This window comes from Anser brachyrhynchus (genome assembly GCF_964034855.1).
Source record: "Anser brachyrhynchus genome assembly, chromosome: 6".
In the NCBI taxonomy this organism is placed as follows: domain Eukaryota; kingdom Metazoa; phylum Chordata; class Aves; order Anseriformes; family Anatidae; genus Anser; species Anser brachyrhynchus.
This window is the reverse complement of record NC_137700.1, coordinates 31,445,691-31,462,558: the sequence shown is the minus strand read 5'-3', so window position 1 is coordinate 31,462,558 and position 16,868 is coordinate 31,445,691. Positions and strand designations below refer to the sequence as shown.

At 48.1% G+C, this 16,868-nt stretch overlaps 1 protein-coding gene across 2 annotated transcripts in view; it reads right to left on the bottom strand.

Annotated features, from left to right (window-relative positions):
• SUFU (SUFU negative regulator of hedgehog signaling) overlaps positions 1–16,868 on the bottom strand; it is an 83,884-nt gene that overhangs the window by 41,440 nt on the left and 25,576 nt on the right. The window lies entirely within an intron of this gene.

The following is a 16,868-nucleotide window of genomic DNA, read 5'->3' as shown; positions in this document are numbered from 1 at the left end:
AAACCACCAGCCACGGCCATTGTCACTGCATTTAAAGCACGGTGCACCTGCACGCAGTTGGAGAAGTGCATGTGCAAGCGTGCTGCCCAGCCGACTGCCTCGAACGGGGGTCTTGCAGTGTCCCCCCGGATAGTTTTCACTGTACATAGAAATGAGCAGCTTGGAAGCCGCATTATGCCCTCTAACATAGGCGTAGCACCCCAGGGATGAACCGAGTATTGCCTGCATGCTTCTAAAACCACCTGCAAGCTCATGCTTCCTCCCTGCACGAGCTCATTTACCAAACCAGGCTGGCCTGCTGCCCTCCTCCCATGGCCTCTCCCAGGCTGTGCTCTCAGGACAGAGGCAAGGCAGCCCTTGCCCACTGAAGGACGACTAGGGCTTCTGCTGCAGGCTGGAAAACATCACCAATTACTCGCATTGCTGTCCAACGACACCGGAGAACCTCCCGTGATGTGGAGCCGGTCCGGTTCAGGAGTGCTGCCTGCTGCCGATCCTCCTCTCTGCCTTGCAGCGGTGCAGGATGCTGCCAGGGAGCAGGCAGGTGAGCTGACGAGAGGCACCTTGCAGCTGCTGTGCTCCAAAATGCTCCGCCAGGGAGCTAACTCACGCTTACACAGCCAGGGGTTTAATTCAGGGTGTCGCAGGCAACTCCCAGGTCCTCCACCAGATGTCCCCATTGGCGTTTATTTGGGCTTTTTACGCTATACGGCTTTTCAGACGGATTTCTTGGACAGCTCAACAGATTAAGAAAGAGTTAAAATAAACTTTAAAATTAAAATAAAATGCCATAAGGAACTCGGCCTGAAACACGAGGCATGGGACAGAAGTGTTGAGATAAGTAAGGGAGTGCTTTCCTTCGTAAGAAAGAAAGAAAACATAGCAAACGCGAGCCGCTTCAAAGAAAGAAAGGAGTTTATCTTTCTGTACAATAAATTACACGCTTTCAGCTCTGCAGCTGAAAGGAGTGGCTCAGAGCATTACTTCACTTTTAAGGTTGGGACGTATAAGCAGGCAGAAATGAAAAATATGATTTCAAAGTTTTTCTTAAATCAAAATTGGATTAAACAAACAGACAAAACCGGCACAGTTGCAAAGAATCCTGCCGATGTTTTTCCAGGTTAGGCAAAACGTGGCTGATTAATTTTATTTTTTAAATGATAAAAGCCTCTCAGTCACAGCTTTCAGGAATGAAACAAAACCACAAAGAACTTATTCTTGGGCCCTGTCTCTATACCACAACATTTTGCCCATCAAACGCTCACACAATTCTATGCTGATCGATCGCTGCGTTTCACTGCTGCTGCTGCTTCTCCTGGGAAATCCCAGCCCGTTTAGAGCAGGTTTTCAAATGCAAATGGCTCTGCTGGAAATCCACCTGTTTATGTCCATGCGAACACTGAACACTTAGAAAATCTCCCTCTCTCTCTCACATGCACCCGAACAGCAAAAAATTCACACTGACTACTCAATTCAATCACAAAAAAAAAACACCATTCTGCAAATAACCCGAAGCCCAATTAAAAGTTGTAAGAGTGCAAAAAGTTCGGAATTACAGCCCAAAACTCAGCCCTGCGCTTGCTGCATTGTAACCCATGCAGAATGTAAGATCAGCTCCTGTACAGAGACCTCTGTAGTACCGAGGAGAGCCTGAACTGCAGGACCTGTAGGCACAGAAACCGAGGAGCTACAGGAACAAAGGACGAGATAACCACTTGCACTCGCCTCGTGCTGGAAACGGGGACGTGCATCCCCCCTTCCCACCTCTTACACCCGATTTGTAAAATAAGATGATCAAAATCTTTCAGCTTCAAAGAATGTTTTAACCAAAAGATGCTGAAGTTTTCGTAAATCTAAATTTACGTCTCAATTTGTGGTTTTTGTGAATGTTGAACTGGAACATGCATCAGCCAGATAGATCCTCAGACATCACAGCACAGATGGACAGGAAAAACCTCCTGCGGTTTTTGTCCCTTCCTATTATTTGCAGTGCTGTCAGCAATGCAAACTTCCCTTCATCCGCACACGTACAATGTGCTAATATTTCCTGCACATAGATATTTATTTCCATAAAAACAAGAGACGAGTCGGCATAGGATGCGGGCGCTCATCTCAGGTATGGCAGAAGCGCAAACACCTTACGAGGAGCAACTCACTTCAAGCAGACGTGGTCAATTCCCCAAAAAGCATCCTGATTTCTCCTGTACCACTCGGACTAACCGGAGAAGCAGCCTGCCATCTCCCTGCTCGTTTCTGTGCACTGCTGTGAACCAGGACGTGACCAGGACCTACAGCAATGCCAGTAGGGGTCTACAGCCATACCTTCTGTACGTGGTTCGAAGTCTACTGGATTTATTGAAAGAGACACCTACAGTCACAACTGGAAGCGACTTATATCTGAAATACGTGAAAATACAGACATGAAAATAGGAATTAATGCACATCTGAAATAATTGTTTCATGTAAAAAAAAAAAAAAAGGTAGGAAATAGCTCATGCTCATGAGGAACTGACTCAGTCAAAGCACTGATGCCTACAATGCCATCTGCATCCCAAGGCAGTTCCTAGTGCTTAGTGCTAGGACAAAACACATCTCTCCTTTCTGATAAACGCAGAATGTTCCTTTGCAAATTATCTTGGTTGTAGGAAGCCTCCAAGTTTACAGCCTCGTCAGCAAAGCTGCTTCTGCGGTGATCCCATTACACCACCGATGCTCTGCCATGCCCTTGGAGATTTGGGAACAGACTCTGCTTTATCCGAGCCCGCTCACAGCATCCACTGACCCAACTTTTTCCACTCCCAACAAGCTCTGCTCCGACAGCCCTTTTGATCTACCGGAACGCTGTGCAGATTGCCATGCTGAGGCAGTTTCTTATCAGTTTTGAGGAGGGATTCAAGTTCCTCTGTACAAAGACCGAGCACAACAGATCCGACGCAAGTCTTTGTGCTGTATTTCTTAACGAGACAAAACGCATTTGGGCCCAGAATCCAGGAAAGGGTAAGAGAGCTCTCAGTGACAGCTGTGAAAAACCATGGCAAAGCACCTCCTCTGCCATTCAAAGAGGGCAATGATCAGCCTGTGAGCAGCAAACGCCAGGACTAAGGTGGCATTTGCTGCTGCAAAGCCTTCTGCCTTGTTGAATTTCCAGGACTTAAACCCAGCGCGTGCAGCAGCATGATCTGTCCTCGTGAATTCCCGACTTTGTTGTTTTTTTTTTCCTGCAAGTGTGCGTTTTAACAAAACCTACTGAATTATTCTGCTCTGTTAGGGAACGCTGACTCCACAGAACTGAAATGCTTCATAGGGAGGTATCGATTTCATAAGAACTGAACAAGGAAATCGTTACAACATTTCATTTCAAACTTATTATTTCATTTCATAATTTATAACAGCAAATCTGAAGCTCCCTCTAGCTCCACAGCGATGAGAAGTCTCTAAATTTCCCCCAGACCGGCTCTCGCATCGCTCCATTATGCAAAGGCAGCATCTATACCACAGCTACACCAGACTTCTCTGTTAAGCCTCCCATATTTTGAAGTCTTTAAAATGTCATTATCCATTTTCTTTTACAGCCCACATAAAGCAGGTGAGGCTCCTTCACGCAGCAATGGTCATAATTCAGCTGTGCAATCTCTCCTAACTTTACTATCCAACTGCTCAATAACGAGAGCTGGGGAAATAACTCAGAGGCAACCGTTCCACGGTGGACTAGTAAATTTTCTTTGTGTAACGTTGCTCATGTATTTTCTTGGAGCGCATTCCCCTCGCCTTTAATTTGCCTAAATATAGCTAATGCCTAGAGAAATAAATTCAAGTCATATTCTTGGCCTCAAGATGTTTTATAAACAGTGTGGCGCATGCAATCTATGCTCAAGAGGTGTTAGCTAGCTCTAGAGAGAGACACAAACTGTTTCCCACTGTATTTTCCATTTCTTTTTTAAACCTGTCATTTTTACATCTACGGAACAATCCTGCTAGGAGCCCTAACTCCCTCGAATAACCACAGGGAGCAGGGAGAAAAGGACAACAAACGGAGACAAGCGGTGGGAGCTGAGAGCTCCATCCAAAGGCTGGCCCCAGGAACATTTCCCCAGGAGCAGGTAAATCCCTGTCTGAGCACCTGCGAGTCAAATATCTTCTCTTGCATGTGCATAGGGGACAGTATGGGGGAAAAGACAGCGCTGATGCTGTTCCACCAGCAAGGAGACAGCACGGGAACTCAAAGCATCCCTCCTGCCTAGCACACAGTCTCCAACCTGAGTCTGGCCTCGGGCAGTTAAGATCACATCAGCCTGATTCCAGCAAAGGCCAGAAAACTCCCCCCTTCTGACATGGTCACGCCAACACTTCTTTGGATAGCTTTTCTATTTAGGGAAATAGGTTTGTAACCTGACCAGTCTTGTGTGTCACTTCCGAGACACCTCCTCCTTCAAAACACCAGCTAAAACCTTCAAAGGAGGCGTTACGTTTTTCCACTAAACCAACGAGTTTGATAAATCCGTGGTGGTTCTGAGCTGACGCTGAGCAGAGGGGGAGAAGCCCCAAGCACATTAACTACTAAACATGCTCAATTTGAGGAAAACGGCTGCTCTGCTGCACTCATACCCTTCAAAAGCGAGTTTCTGTGTTCCTCCTGTTTCTGCAGAAAGCCAGCCCATCGTTACACGGTCACTTTATTCCGAGACGTATGCGATGCTGCTGAAAGAAACCACCCTGCGTGCCCCCCCCGTGACAGCAGGGGCTACCTGGATCCCTGCCCTGCGAGCACTTGGCACTCCCCTCTGCTAGCTTGGTCTGAAAAAATACATCTGAAATTCGCGACAGCGCACGGCACCGGGGATGCTGGCAGGCGAACACGATGACCGCATCCCTTACGCAAGCCAGCCCTACGTTATCTGCGGCGCTCGGCGGCTGGAAAACTTGCTGCTCAAGGGGCAGGAGCTTGGATCCGACCGCGAGATCTCGGCTAAAATGGAAGCAGCGAGAAACAGACATCAGCCAGCATAACTCAGAGGAATTCTGTATCTGACGGCAAAGCAGGGAAGGATTTCGAGCCCCGGACTTACGGGTGCAGGAATGTTTAAAAGGCCCCCTGTGAGCTCCTGAGCAGCAAGACAGTGATGCAGCCAGACGCTTAAATTGAACGCAGCTTAGCCGATAGTTGCAGAAACAATGTAATTTATTGCACTGTTATTACCACATGCGCGGTCTGTATGATTTATTATAGAAGTGCATTTTCCCCAACACATTTTTAATATTCGGTCTGGCTTTGTTTTATAAAAAAAAGGTAGTCTGGCAATCTGTCACGAGTAAGTTTTGGTGCTGTGTTTCGGTACCATTTTGCAGACTGAACAGCTAGAATTAATTAAGAGAAACGAGGGGCAGACGCAGAGTCCAACACTGAAACCTATTAGCTCCACTTCTCACCAGAGCTACTTAATACATTTCTAATCAGCTTACTAATGTCTATGACCATGCATGCAAGGATGCAGCTATAATAAACCAATACAGAAACTAAATATGAAGATTATCTAAAGATCTCAAAGCAATACTGTTATGGCAACTCATCATCCAGACGGAAGTTTAAACAAAAAAACAGGCTATAAAGTAAAAGACTTTATTCTGACTCATTTGCCAGACACATTAAATTAAGATAATCTAGGGATAATCAAATTAATGCTAAATTCAGTCTGTCTGCTTCCTTTCCCAACCTACAAAGGACTACACAAATGGACTGGTAAAGCAGGAAAACAACGCTGATGTAATCTGTGGGACCTGTTGGCAGCGTTAGCTTTTAACTTCATTTTTAGCTCAAGCTGAGCCTTTTAAGAACATAGGAGAAAAGAGGAGAATCCGAGCCATGACGTATTTGCATTACATTAAAAAAAAAAAAAAAAGCTTTTCCCCCATGGTTTTCTTAAGCAGTTCAGATTTGCTGCCCCGTATCTCCCGTCTGGGAGACAGGAACTGCCCCAGCCCGGGCTCCCTAAGGAGAAGCAGGTTCGCACAGGGCTGCTGCCTGCTGCAGGCATGCAGCACGGACAAGGTGCCCGAGGAAGAATTAAATCCCCGGAGTACAATTAAACAATAGCTCCGCTGCAGGGATTCAAATTGGGCTTTTACAAACAAGGGGCCTAGGCAAAAGGTTCTTTAAAAGGAAAAAAAAAAAAGTAGTGTGGAGAAAAACAGATTATCAGCACTGTAAGGACTCCTTGACCTCTGAGGTTTGAAGACGCGATTTAGAAAATACAGGAGTGATGCAGATCTTTTTTTAAATTGATCAGCAGGTTGAAAATAAAAACTTTGCGTTAACCCTGGAAAATCAACGAGCCTCTCAAAAGAATCCCATCAATTTATGCAAGTGAATGTAAACTTATTTGATCTTTCAAGTCCCCCGGAGTGAAAGCCCGACGAAGGGGCCAGAGACGGGACGTCCCCTGCCTCCCGCCCCAGCGGAACAAAGAGGACTCCTCGCTCGCCACGCACCGCTCCCAACTGTCTGCCTTTAGCCCAGCAGGGCTGGGGGAAAATGCCTCTTGTCGTATTGCAGCTTCCACCGACCGAGTTACAAATACCGGGTTTCGTATCAGGACGCAGGACGCGGACACCTGGATGCCTTATGTGACGCAGGGGAGCACGCTGTGTTAGCCCAAGTGCTATCATGCAACAGGCAGCGTGGCTCCGGGCCTCCCCTGCCCCCTGCGTTTCCCAGGATGTTTCTTCCCAGCCCTCGCACATCTGCGTGCCTGGCTCGCTCCCTCTCCCTGCCCACCTCTACGCGCGCACGCAGTTTCCATTACTGCAGCCTCCGGGAATTTCTCACGCAGGCTCCCAGCAAGTGACTCCCGTGCCCAGGGCACGCTCCCACCCTCCGGCAGCCGTGGGCCCCCTGTCCTCTCCCTGACTCCTTCCAGCCTTCTCCGCCAGCCACCTCCTTCCCCGTCTCCTCTCTTCCCCACGGTTTCACCCAGCCCCGCGCTGCCCCTGCTCCTTCCAGCCCCACGCAGCAGCAGAGGCAGGAGCTGGCACCCCCAGCGCCTCCTCTGCAGAGGGCAGGATGCCGCTCCGGCGTTGCTTTTCCACCAACGGTTCTCACCCGCCTGCTGCTTTACCTGCACAACACCCACCTACAGGGGAGGAGACCTGGAGGAAGGCACGGCAGCACGAGAGGACTTACCTGGCGACGCTGAGCATGGCAGAGAGAGAAAACGAACGTGGGCGCAAGCTGCTCTTTCACAGCCCCACAAAACTGTCCCCTCTCCAAGCTCTCGCTCCTCTACACCTTCCCACGCAGGTCCACCTTCCCTGCGGGTCTGCTTTCACACCCTCCAGCAGGCAAGCAGGACGACCTCCGCCTTAACTCCCTGCGTCCCCCCGTCCAAGCAACCCCCAGAGAGCAGGACTGCACTTGCCAAGCGCTGAGCTTTAGGCCAGGCAAGAGAGTCCCAGCCCACGGACGAAGCCTCCCCCTCGGCCGCACAATTTGGATCTCCGAGCAGACACCTTGCAGCGTTTCTGCAGCGATTCCTGCCGGCGAGGAGCAGCCAAGAGGCACCGTGGCAGCACCCTCCTGGAGCCCAGCCTCTCGTATGCACTGTTTTATCAGGAGCCAGACCCTGCCACCCCCAGCCAGCCGTGCTGCCGCCAGCTTTTGCCACCCCTAAATATCTACGAGACTTCTATTCAAGAGCTCTTAAGGAACTTGGAAGTGAAACTACGGGACTATCCTCCTCTGAACGGGCTCCGGGATGTCAAACACAGCTTTAACGCTCAGCCTTCACAGCCCACGAGTCCCAAGTCTTGAGAGGCAGACTGCAAGACTGCACTGGGATCTCTCTAAGCAAAAGTTACTCGACAGAAAGGGCAGTTGGACTGGGACAAAACACCTGTACATTTATCACATCATAACCTCTTAAAAAAAGTAATCTAGTTACCCTGCCACTAGTTCTGGGGCTTATAATGGGAAGGGATGGGAGGTGTTAGAGAACACCGAAGCGTATTTCTCAGTGGTTATTTTAAGTTTTCAGGAATTTAAAGCTCGCATGGGCCAAACTTGAGTTTTACTTCTGGCAAAAGCAGGAAGCTGAAGGGTAGGAAACAGAGGAACTTTGTATTCAAATGTATTTGTGTAAAATATTAGCTGAGCTCTATCAGCTCGTTACAGTAGTGCAAGGGAAACACGAAGTTTGTCCAAGAGCTGTATTTATGGATCGAATGCAAAACGATCAGTCTGTTTGTGGAGTACCTTTGGAAACTCCATCCCAAGCGTTCTGAGATGACTCCTTTAAGGCTCTGGCTTTAAAAGAAAAAGCAGGAGAGGCGGCTTTCCACAGGCTCTGGGCTGTCTGCAGCCCCCGAATGCACTCTCCCAGTTTCTCTTCCCCACCAAGAACAAAACGCTTCCCCTGCTGTGCCCATTTGCTGCCTCCTGGCTGAGCAGGCGGCTGCAAAGGATCTTTGCGTGTAAGGCTGTCAGACGATGGTCTGTAATGAGCTCAGCGTGCTGCCGTACTCGCAAGCAGAGGGGGTTAGTCAGAAGGCACAGTTTGAGCACTACTTGCTGCGCAGATCTTCAATAGGAAGCGTAAGAAGGTGGACGTGTAACAGTGAACCCAACTTCCAGCTCAGTCTGCTCTGCGGTATCATCTAACGCGGGCTGGCAGCTGTCAAGGGAAAAACCAGTCCTTTTTACGGGGCTACTCAGTATGTGTGCAACCTTCACACACTCCTCTGTGCATCCCAAACAATCGCGCGCAGGCAGAAGGAGAAGATGCTCCTGTGACCGCAGAACAATTCTTGCTTTGTGGCTTTCAGCTCCTCGATAGGAGGAGGCAGCACTATTCGATGCAGAAGCCTTTCGCTATTAGAGTGGCTGCTTCCGCTTCCCAGAAAAGGCCGGGAGGGACAAAGACTCACAAACAAGAGGCCAAAGGACCTCACACCAGCAGGAGGGGGAGTTTCTGCCTTCCCCTGAGCCGTTTCCTTTGTCTTGCATTCCTCCCGCAGCACAGGGGACAGAGCCTTTGTCCAGGCTGGGCTGACCACGTGCAGCTTCTGCCCGCTTCCCTGCCCGAGCAGCCAGAGGTGCTCCTCGGGTCCCCAGCACATGTGCTCCTCACCCTCCTGCAGCGGGGATGCTCCGGGTAGGGTGGAGAAAAGGCTTCCAGCAGAGAGCTCAGCTCCCCTCCACTTGGGGCAGAAAACAAGCTAGATCCGTTCTGATAACCGATTTATTCCACGATAACCACCTGCCAGGAGCCAGCACCCCAGGGCAGGGAGCCCGCCGGCTGTCCTTGCATCGCTCCGGCTCTTGCAGCAGCCTTGCAGGGAGATGTGTCACAGCTTTCTCTGCGTCTCCACGCCTGTTTGTTTCCTCCCTCTTCCAGGGGGAGCCCACATGCAGCACACAGGCTACGATGACTGTGCATTTATAAATGCAACATACATCGGATTTACATATGCTGCTGCTCTGTCCATCCACGGCATTTGAGAGCAGCGTAAGGGCACCTGGGCTGATGCAGAGCACAAACAGAAGACAGATGATTTTTTTTTTTTTAATAAGCCAGCTGAAAGAACTGTATTTAAGAGCTGAAAAGCAACAAGCCAAGTTCAGTTCCCAGGCAGGGACAGGACACGGGCTGACAGAATTAAAAGGGACAGTACCAGCTGAAACCTAGCCAACTCAAACCGGGCCTAAACCTGCTTTATCGAAATTGCAGGAGTGGCTGCAAACAAGCTGCTTCTTTCAGGCAGCACTCAGATCCCTCGCTTACTGCCTAGAAATACTATGCAACCAGCAAAGCAGCCCAGGGAAGACAGCTTTCCTTCTATTTCAGCCAGGTCTTTTATAAGGAACAAAGACTTTCTGTGCCTCTGCTCCTGGCACAAAGTCTCTCCGTGCTTCAGTGTCAGCCTAGCCTTTGGGGCCCAGGAAGGTCAGGTCTGTTCTCAGCAGAGAGCCAGAAGTCCAGAGACAATAGTGACTTCCATGACAAGGCCCAGGAACTGCCCAGCCTGATCCACGAGCCCAGACAGACTGCAGGAGAGAATAAAGCCCAAACTCCATCAAGGTTAGGGAGGGAGAGACGAAAAGGCTTTAATTTATATTACACAGCTTGCTCACTGACAACATAAGCCATGGACGTTTCCTCCCCCGAGCCAAAGGAGAGTACAGGTGTCCTCAGAAAGTTTTAGGTTCCTGGTCATGCTTTCCGACCGCTAACTGGAGCTGAGGAGGAAGCTGGGTGAGCCTCCTGCCCACTCCAGGCTCACGTCACCACTGCTGACAAAGCCAAAGGCAGTGTCACACAGCAGCGGTGCCGGTCCCCTCCTTTCAAGTTCTTGACAAAGCGCCCAGCGTTTGTCCAACTTGGCTAGAGTGTTGCTGGGGCTTTCCCGTCAGCGCAGCAAAAGCAGTTTGGTGGAGAACAGATCCCAGCAACTCTCGAGCAAAGGACAGGGAGATGCTACCCACCAGGTGCTACATCAGCAGCTGAAGGAGTGGCCGTGCCCTGGGGCAGCGAGCAGGATGGAGCCTGGTGCTGGGGCGCCTGCAGCACTGTGGGGGGCAGCACCCTGCCTGCTCTGAACAGGAGGAGAGGCCGAGTAAATTTAATCAGCCAAAAGTCTAAGGTCAGGGAATTCCATTTATGCTGCCAGGATGAATGAGGACGGGCAGGACGAGCGCACCACCTGCCTGGGAACGCACTCGGCAGCATTCACACCTGGGGCTCTGCTTTACAACTCCGTGCCCTCAGCCAGTTTTCTACCGGGATCTGAAAGCACCTCTCCAGCCTAGACAGGACTCGTGCAGAGGAAGGACAGACCGCCAGCTGCGTGCTAGTGCACAGCCTGGGAAGCCTCGGCCACAGCCTCGACCACCGCACAGCTTTTTTCTACTGACTGGCAAGCCTCCGACCTCCCTCCGTGCCTCGGCACCCAGCTGCAAGCAGAGCTGGGAGCATTTCCCTGCCTGAATGAAAGCACCAGACCTCAAAGGTCCCCGGAATTACAGACACACGAACAGACAAACAACACTAAGCTCTGCAAGTGCGCAGAGAAGGAACTGCATTAAGCTCGTCTAGAGAAGGCAGCAGGATGCATGCTGACCTGTGCTCAGCGCTACCGGCACGGTGCTGGGGTCTGTCCTCTTGTTCCTCTCCAAGGGAAGGGCTCCCTGTGCTGCACGGCATGGGCAGTCAGTATTGCTACACTCCTCTAGAGTCTGCTAGATGGCAAAAACACCTTGACATTAAAAGAAAACAAACACAGAAAGGTGCTAGAAGCTTACAGTTTCTTTGAGAGGGGAAAAGAAGAGCAATACTAACGACTTTCAGTGGGTCCTGCTGCACCAAACCCAGAACAGTCACATGAAAACAAAGCAGATTAGAGAAAAAAGTCCAAAGACTTAAAAGCGAGAAGGCTTCTCAAGACGTGTCAGAGAACTGCTATGTCAGGAAAGCAGATTGGCATCCAGCTGCCCCATACCTCACGTGCACTCGAAGAAAAAACGCCATGACTCTTACTTTCCTCCAAGAGCTCGGACACAAACCCAAGCTTTCGTGGCTTACCAGCAGAGGCTGAGGCCAGAAGGCTGCCAAAGGAAGGGCTTCGTGCAAGCAGCACTGCCCTGTGTGCTCACTGCAAAGCCAGCGGACCTGTAGGTCGGGTGGTTTGACTACTGGCAGGGCAGGGCCACCGGCCAGTGCTCAGCCACAAGGTTCAGCCCTTGAGCATCCCGAGCACCGACAGCAACAGGAAGGGAAGAACAAACGCAGTCCCAGCTTTGGTATTTGTGCAACCCTGGGACAGCGTTCCAAGAGATGTGCTTTTGTAGTCCTACAGAACGTCTCCTCTTAGAGTCACCGTGTCTGTTGATGAAACCATTTTCCAGGAGCTCTCTTCAGCATTTAGCGGCTGATCAGCAGCTTTGGAGACAGCCGCTTCTCCGGACTACTGCATAAGCTTTACTTGTGTCTAGAGCAGAAAAGAAGAGCCGGGTCCATCCATGACCAGCGCTTTGCCACCATCCCTACCAGGAGGGAGGCAATTTACATGAGTATTGCTTGGCAGTTCCCTCCCAGCAGGTTCGGAGCCTGCAGCCAGCACCGCACCGAGCACGGCCGCAGCACGAGCTTGGCAGCTGCCTGTCATGCCCGGCACGTCCGCTGACCGCCCCGCACACGAGGAGCCGGCTGGTTTCAGCAGCCAGCACGGGGCTCCGTACCAGCCACGGCACGTACTTCCCAGCTGGAAGCTAGGGGACGTGACACGGCCGCCTTAGGAGATGGGGGAATGAGAAATATCGGGGAGGTGAGCTCACGAGCAGGGAGAGGCGGATTTATTGCGGCGGTGCAGGGACGCGCAGACGTAAAGGACCAGGCTTGGTGCGCGCTGGTGCTCGCAGAACAGCTTGTTTTATGGGAAACGTCGAAGAGGAATTAGGCTAAAACCCAACCGATTTCTCATGGACCACTGAATAACTATCAGATGATGAGAGCTTTTGGCCACGACAAGCTTGGGTTAAATTGGAACCAGTGACTTCATGTTTCCATACCCCTTTACGGGCTCGAGGCACGCAGCCCGCGCGCTCGGTCGAATCCTACTCACCTACGGCAAAGGACGGGCCCGGCGCTGCCTTACAAACTGCACCGAGCCACTCTTCCAGTGTTTGCACCGAGTTCACTACACCACAGGTTCTGTTGAAATTAAGTTTGATTTATACTTCTTTGTGGAGCTCAAAAACACAGTTAATCTCCCCCCATTTTTAATCTAAAATCCTGGAATACTAGAGAGGAGCCAGGGCAGCTCTATACTGGAAACCGGTCAATATTACAAACAGATGATAGAAAAATATATATTTTACAGAGCCATAGCAACCAGAAGAGAACAATAAATCAGCCTGGGATTAAAAAAAATAAAAATAAAGGCACAGTCAGGGGAAAAAAAAAAGTCTATGAAATACTGGAAGATTTTATTTGGCTTTAGTCACCCTATTAGGGAGAAATAAACACTGTTTTACCAACAAGCTGGACAAGCCTCATTTGTATTCAAGGAAGCTGGGCGTTTGTTTTGTTTTCTTGTCTTTTTACACACAGAAATTGGCCAGTGTCAAGAGTGTTTGAAAACATGTCAGCAAGGAAAGAGTCATTGAGGCTACCACATTGAGGCTTTCTAAACTCCAGAGGATCTGAAGATGAGGTCTAGTGGTTAAGCAAGGGCAACAGGTGTCAAAGCGTTTGCTAGCTTAATGGCCTCAGGTCTGCAACCTCAGCCAAATCACTTAATCCCACTGAGTCTCATTTTCAGTGCAGAAGTTATACTGCCTGTCAACCGCACTGGGCCTCTGCGGCCCGGATTAAACTAACTAAACTAATCAGACGAAAATTGCTGAATAAGAAGAAAGCATCTTCTTCACCTGCAGTCCTTACAACTCCTAGCATCATCTTCACTTACCAGAGGAGAAACTGAGCCACACAGAGCTGGTGTAACTCTCTCAAACTGATTCAGCCCTATAATGACACGGGCAGGAAATACTGAGTTCCTATACGTTTTGCATAAACAGAGGACAAAACATTCCATGCTTAATCCTTTGGAAAGGGAACCCCTCCCAGTGACAGCGCAAAGGCGCTAGACATGCCAACGGAGGTGACTGTGGGATAAAAAACAGAATATTGCTAATTTGGTGCTGTGTTGACACACTGCTATCAACGCGTGTAACTCATCACGTACCTGCTGGAATCAGTTCTGTCCAATACACTTTTCACAGGTGTAACACACTTTGCTAGGGAATGATTTAGTCAGGGTTATCCAAGATCTGAAAACTGTCTCTGTGGCACACAAGCAACTTTCTCCTGAAGCAATCAGCCGAAAGCTACATTAAAGCACCGCCCAGAAACTGCATCTTGCGTGCTTACTTCCTTTGCTTGTAGGTTTTGTTGCTACTGCTTTGCAGTCACCGAAACACAAGCAACTTCCTACTACTGACTTGTCAAAGGTTAAATATTAGGATTTGACTTTTAAATTGGCTGAGACTTCAAAACTCACATTTAAATCTTTTAGTGCACTAGTAATCAGGAAACTAAGAAAAAAGGTAAGTTATGTGTTTATGGAACAAGATCACGTATAAAAGACTTGAAGAGGACATCTAATTGTTAAGACACTGATAATAAAGGGGACTCAGAAGGTTCCCCCTCTGCTCCCACCAAAAGGAAGAATCAACTCTTCCTGACAAACATACATGAAGAATAGTTCAACTTAACTCTCAAAGGCATGGAGCAATGTGGAATTCACAATTACTTCAGTGCTTCACTGTACTTGTTATTAGAAAGTTTCACCTAATGACAAACTCTAGGCTTACCTTACAGAAATTTAAGTAGTGATGGGCCTCTCATATTACTTTATCACCTATAGCAACCTTTTGCTTATTTGAAGACCATTCTCACATCTTCCCTTCATCTTCTCCTCCCTAGACTAAACAAACATAATTCTTTCAATCATTCCTCCACAGGTCATATTTTCTGGACCTTTGGGTCATTCTTACTGCTCTCCTCCAGACTTTTTCCAACTGACTTGAAGTCTTTTGCCCAAAACTGGACACAGTGCTCTCTCTTTCCCCTCAAGTTGTTGCCAGCAGCATATGACTGCACCACATACAACACACAGAACAGTTCCATATATATATATATATATATATATACACACACACACACACACACACACCAGAACAATTCTGCTTCCCTCTCAGAGCTAAGAGTGTTGGTTTAGGTGTAGCTCACTGGTGAAACCAACTCTGAATCTTCTTCTTTTCCTTTCAGGACTGCTGCCTTTGCCTGTCTTTCTCCAGCCAGTACTTGTGCATTGGATTACTCCTGAATAAGCACAGGAACCTGCACTTCTTGCACCATACTGACCCTTCCTGCACACACAGGCATTTCAGACCATCTCCGCAATTTGCAAAAGGCTGTTCTGAACTCCAGCCCGATGTGCCACAGTGCTTTGCTGAGTCTGCAAGTTTTGTCAGGATACTCTGCATTTCATCATCCCAGTCAATCCCAAATTGCATCAGCCCTAGGACACATTTCAGAGGAATCTCAGTTCTACCCATCTTCTGCGGCTGATGACAACACATTGACAACTATTCAAGTCGAGATATCCAATCAGTATTGCATCCCTTTCTTCAGTTTTTATCAAGATCATATTTCCTCAGCTTGCTCACATACCTGTTATATGAGACAATGTCCAGAGTCTCACTAGTATCAAGATAACAAAGTCACTGCTTTCTATAGTGCCTATTACTTTGTCATAGAATTAAACTAGTTTGTTCTGTTTTACTCTTGATAAATCCATGCTGGAACTTCCATTATTCCCTGGACGCCTTCTAGATGGTTTGCTAGTTTGCTAACAGTTGCTTAGGTGCCAAACATCGACTGATTATAAACCTCATGCTTTTTTTTTTTTTTTTTTTTAAGGACAATGTAAAGGACAGCATTTGCCATTTTCCAGCCTGCTGGAGAGTTGCATCCCCGGTAATTGCAGAGGCTCAGACTGCACACATTGATGTGTTCTGGGGTAAAAGTTATCAAGCTCAGCCAACCTGCAATCCTTGGACAAATTCACGGAGGGCTATCTCAGTATTTTTAAAGCTAGTTTCACTAGATGGTTCCCTACTGCAGACATCCGTTGTGGAGAATGCAACCATAATATACATTATATTGTTATCGTTAGGCACTATGCATGACAAGTTTTTCTAACAATTTCTCCAAATCTGTACCTTACAGCTGGAGGTTTCTCTTTCAGGCCAAGCAACATAGAAGCAGCAAAAACAATGCATTTGTTTCCATCTACATGAACATATTGCCCTCATGAAGTATATCAGGTAGGCCCTTGAAAACAACCTAACTTCACTGTAGAGAGAAAAAAAATTGCAGATTTTAATTTCAGGAAAGCACAACCCACAGCCACCCTATACTAACCGAGCAGAGTAATACTGCAATACGTAAAGAGTTAATCGTAACAAGTCCTGAATAAACTTTCCATAGGAAGAACGTTTCTTCCTCTGTTTGAATTCAAGTATACATTTGTTCTACCACCAGATATTCCCAGCATACTCATGAACCACGACAAGTTAAGGTCACTTAATTGTGCGGTTTCATTTTCAAGGTTAGGGGGATTGGTGTGTTTTTTTTTTTTCCCCAAACTAAAAATAACAGAGTTGGAATTTGTGGTCATGGTCAAACAGTGATAAAATTAAGAACAGATAAAGCCACAAATACAACTTTTTAAGACTTGTAAACCTAGTTTTCTTGAAAGAGGGGAAATAGTGCTATTTAATCAAAAGCACAAAGCATCAAGTGTTTGTTACAGTGAACAGGGAAGCCAAAGAGATTTGAAATTCAACGTGGAAGACAGCTTTTCTAAACTACAGCCACAGTGCAGGAGAGACGGAAACAACCAAACAACCTACATTTGCCTAAAAGCATTTGTTACAAAAATACATCACCTGCAACGAGATGTGTTTTGAAATTCCAATACACAGAAGTAATATTTAGGACAGCAGTAGCTGCTAGATGACTCTTCAACTCAGTCACCACCATCTGAAAATGCTCAGGCTCAGCAGGAGCACAACTACATCTTACTCTCCCAACAGCTTCAACTGGACCCAGCAAAGCACATCTATGATAACCAAGAAGTTGGCTTGTTGCTCAAGAGATAAGAATTTAGCTCTTAGCATAGCTTTCAAAGTAAACAATTCTTTGACATGCCAAAGTGCCTGGAGCCTACCCAGAAAGTTTCTGCCAGTTTTATTTTTTTTTCCTTGCTTCTTGTTTGGAGTGGATTAAGAAGCATTACTCAAGTTGTCTTGGTTC